Consider the following 5,126-nt stretch of genomic DNA (forward strand, 5'->3'; position numbering starts at 1 on the left):
ATAGGCCGGGCGCGGTGGCTCAAGCCTGTAATCCCAGCACTGTGGGAGGCCGAGGCGGGTGGATCACGAGGTCAAGAGATCGAGACCATCCTGGTCAACATGGTGAAACCCCGTCTCTACTAAAAATACAAAAAATTAGCTGGGCATGGTGGCGTGTGCCTGTAATCCCAGCGACTCAGGAGGCTGGGGCAGGAGAATTGCCTGAACCCGGGAGGCGGAAGTTGGGGTGAGCCGAGATCGCGCCATTGCACTCCAGCCTGGGTAACAAGAGCGAAACTCCGTCTCAAAAAAAAAAACAAAAAACAAAAAACAAAAAAACCACAAAAAAACAAAACAAAACAAAACTAAGCTGCACACAGGACCTTTAGTGTCCGTTGTACCTGGCTCACTGCGAGCCGATCAAAGGTTTTACTTTAACGAGATCACCAAATAAACATCTGCAAAAATTGGAGGTGGAGGATAGGAGGAGCAGCCCCGATAGGATTATAACCCATATTCATTGTGTACAATTTCCCTGATTTTTTTTTCTTTTTAATATAACCAGCGCTTTGGAAAACAGTGAACAGAAACAATGTTAACTACTCGCAGCTGCAAACCTCGTGCATGCTCCTGATTCTACATTGTTACTCACCGCCTCTGTTTACTAATAATCGCTACTTTCAGATTGAAAAAGCATTCCAGAAACAACCCCTCTTTGGAGAGCAAATTGCATGTACCTCTTTCCTATCTTTTCAAAGGGTTGACTTCGAAAGTGGTAGGCTCATTTATGAACTAAATGTACAAATTCTGCCTTGGAGTAGACATACCAGTCTGTTCAAGAGGAGTAATACTGTAGCCAAAGGGCTGGGCACAGCATATGCCCTTGTGGGCTCTTCTGGAAAATAGGTTAACAAGTTTCATATCTTAAAATGTTCCCTACATATTTCATTAGAAAGCAATTTTTTTGGTCAAACTTTTTTTTGTGTAACTTATGTAATAGGACATAGCTGGTTGTATACCCCCATATATGCTGATACAGTGTTGTGTATAAATTACTGCATAAAAACATGCCAAATGGGCAAAAAATATACCATGAGCAAAATGATCAGATTAGATTGGCAGATGCTTATTTAAACATGTCTGTTTACATTGTGTATAAAAGGTTTTCATGGGCTTTGATTTTAGATTCAGTAGAGCATCTCTGTTTCTTTTATGAGATCTAAATTACACGAGTTATTACCAGTTTTGGAAAATGTAAGTTAAATTATGGAAATAATCATATGCTTTTGCTGTTTATTTTTCTCATTATAAACTGTAACACAAATGTAGTAATAATATATTCTAGGAGCGTACCACCAGTCACTCCTAACTAGAGGTAGCACCACTAATAATCTGTCTTTGAAATCTTCAAAAGAAATAAAAATAAATTAATCACAATAGTTTGTGTCCCAGTAGCACAATTTACAAGATCCTTGTGGATAGAAAATGAAATAAAGAAGGCACATCGTGCACCAAATCACATTATTGGGCTACTAATAGACAATATTTTAGAGTATTCAATTAGGACTAGTGTAGTCCCAAAACAAAAAATTTTAAAAAACTTTTGGCCGGGCGCGGTGGCTCAAGCCTGTAATCCCAGCACTTTGGGAGGCCGAGGCGGGTGGATCACGAAGTCAAGAGATCGAGACCATCCTGGTCAACATGGTGAAACCCCGTCTCTACTAAAAATACAAAAAATTAGCTGGGCATGGTGGTGCATGCCTGTAATCCTAGCTACTCAGGAGGCTGAGGCAGGAGAATTGCCTGAACCCAGGAGGCGGAGGTTGCGGTGAGCTGAGATCGCGCCATTGCACTCCAGCCTGGGTAACAAGAGCGAAACTCCGTCTCAAAAAAAAAAAAAAAAAAATTAGTAATAGACTAATATCAAGCATACGGAGACTATAGGCTTATATATAAAATACATATATACACACATATGTATATATAAAGCATACATTTACATGTATACATTAATACATATGCACATATCATCACCTTACCCCAATTTAAAATTGTGTACAATGCAAAATCTAATTACCCATAGCATATCAACATCAGGCAGTGAACACACATTTGTTTCCTGTTAAGTAAGACTACTCTCCCCAGTGCAAAGTGAGCATGAAAGCCTTTGATGTTCATTCCAGACTCAGATACTCTGTAACATCTACTCAGATAGCACTTCTAGAACTTTTCTGACTTGCCAGATTTTCAGGTGTCTAGACTGAATTTTGCTTTTCAATGTTCAAGTGCTTGAAGAGTATTTAAATCCCTATATGGTATATAAACACATCAAGCCAAGAAAAATATGAAAGAATATACAAGTCTTGTAAAGTCATTATTTTCACTTATTTAATCTATGCAGACTAAAAGGAATGCATATGCTCGTGTCTAGGCATTGCTGATTCATTTCTTCCTGAAGGTTCATGTGTTTATATTTCCATCTGTTTTTAACTCCTTTTAGCCTGAAAAACTTCATTAGCCTTTTTTCATATTTTATGTGTGCTGACAATGAAATCTCAGTTTTTTCTTAGTTCATTTCTCTACTTTTCTTTTTTTTCTGGACAGAGTCTTGCTCTGTTGTTCAGGCTAGATTGCAGTGGTACAATCTCGGCTCACTGCAACCTCCACCTCCCGGGTTCAAGCAATTGTCCCTGCCTCAGACTCCGGAGTGGTTGAGATTAAAGGTTCCCACCACCACTCCTGGCTGCTTTTTGTATTTTTAGTAGAGATGGGCTTTCACCATGTTGGCCAGGCTGGTCTCGAACTCCTGACCTCAAGGAATCCACCTGCCTCCTGAAGTGCTGGGATTATAGGTGTGAACCACCATGCCTGGCTTCTATTGTTCTTAAAATATATTTTCACTGAGTATAGACATCTGGGTTGACATGTTTTTTTTTCTATCAGCACATGAAAGTTATTTCACTTCTGATACCCATCATTTTTAGTGAGACGTTAGAAATAGTTGAGATAGATTCTTGAACAACATGTATTTGAACTTTGTCCACTTATATGTGGATTTTCTTCTGCCTCTGCCATCCCTGAAACTGCGAGACCAACCCTTCCTCTTCTCTTTCTCTTCGGCTTACTCAACATGAAGATGACAAGGATGCATAACTTTATGATAGTCCACTTCCACTTAATAGTAAATACACTTTATCTTCCTTGTGATTATCTCAATAACATTCTTTATTCCAGCCTACTTTATTGTGAGAATACATTTTACAATACAAATCATACACAAGATATTTGTTAATTGACCATTTGTTATCAGTCAACTATAGGCTATGAGTAGTTAATTTTTTGAGAAATCAAAAGTTACATATGCATTTAACTGCAGGGGCTGGGAGGAGTCAGTACTAGCCTCATGGGTTGTGCAAGGGTCAAATGTAATTGTTCTTCTGTAAGATGTATTTCTTTTGGCTGCTTTTAAGATTTTATCTTTGCTTTTTAGTAGTTTGGTTATAATGTGCTTAGGAATTTCTCATATTTTGTTTTCCTTTTTTTCCTGCTTGGAATTCAATGGCCTTTATTATATGTAAATTTATAACTTTCATCAACATAAAATATTTTCTGTAATTTGTTCTATTCTTCTGAGATTCTAATTACACAAAATTTAGACTTTTTAATGGCCCACAAGTTTCTGAGGGGCATTCATTTTATTATTCAATAGTTTTTTCTAGTTTTTATTATTTATTTATTGAGATGGAGTCTCACTCTGTTGCCCAGGATGGAGTGCAGTGGCACGATCTCAGCTCACTACAATCTCTGCCTCCGAGGTTCAAGTGATTCTCCTGCCTCAGCCTTCTGAGTAGCCGGGTTTATAGACATCTACCACCACACCTGGCTAATTTTTGTATTTTTAGTGGAGACAGGTTTCACCATGCTGGTCAGGCTGGTGGTCTCAACTTCTTGGCCTCAGGTGATCCGCCCGCCTCAACCTCCCAAAGTGCTGGGATTAAAGGGATGAGCCACCGTGCCTGGCCTCTAGTCTTTAAATGGCATACTTTTTATTTATCTGCACATTCATTGACTTTTCCTCTAGTATTTTTGCTATGCTAATAAGCATACCCCATAATATTTGTTGAGACTTTTTATAACAGTTTTTTACTTCTCTGAAAGTATTAAAAATTTTATTATAAACATATTACCCTTCTACATTTTGAGTGTAGTTATGATTTCTGTATCTGGATTATATCAGTGTTGGTCTCAGTGATTGTCTTTTGCTTGAGAATTGGGAACATTTTCCTAGTACTTTCCATGTCACATACTTTTGGACCATATCTTAGATATGCTGATTGCATTTTGTGAAGATTTTTCATTCAGATATATTTCTCTGGAAAATGTCAATTTTCATTTGCTTGGTTGGTTTTGGCAGGCAATTAACTTGCTTGGACATAAACTACAAAGTGTTTTAAGGTGAGCAAATCAAATATTGGTCAGCTAATTTGTTCATAGGTAGACTGATCTGAGAATCCTCTAAGCCAGTCCCATGCATGCATTTGTCTAGGGGTCAGCTATAAGTTTTTGATGAGTTTACAGACAAAATGTGATTATCTTCTCTCTGATGCTCCATCCCAGGGTTCCCTTTTACTTATGGTGGTTGCCACAAAACACTTTTATTGATCCTTGAATCCAGAAAGTCTGTGTGTATTCTTTTGGCATTTCTGCCTTGCATAAAGTTGAATGTGACCTGCATCAGACTTAAAGTTGTAAAAATGGTAACCCACCTATGATCATTTTTCATACTGCCAACTCTTCTCTAGAATTTTTCTTTTCATTTTGCAAGCCTTTTGTTTCATTGATATTTTTGTATTACTCCCAACTTTGTTGCCGATATCTGTGGGGGAGATCTAAAAGGAGGTTGTTGGTCCATTCTAGAATGAGAAATTCTATCAAATACCGCTAGTTATATTTTTTCTTTTATTTTCAGGTGATGTGAAATACTTGTACATATTTGTCATACAGAGTGAATTTATTTCTGAGTTCTTTATTTTGTCCAATTATCTATTTTTGTGGGTCTTTTTTTCTTTTTTAATATATATTTTATTGAGTTTTAGGTTTTGGGGTACATGTGAAGAACATGCAAGATTGTTGCATAGGTACATACA

The sequence above is a fragment of the Sapajus apella genome, unplaced genomic scaffold (genome assembly GCF_009761245.1).
Source record: "Sapajus apella isolate SASKATOON/1434 unplaced genomic scaffold, GSC_monkey_1.0 scaffold118, whole genome shotgun sequence".
In the NCBI taxonomy this organism is placed as follows: domain Eukaryota; kingdom Metazoa; phylum Chordata; class Mammalia; order Primates; family Cebidae; genus Sapajus; species Sapajus apella.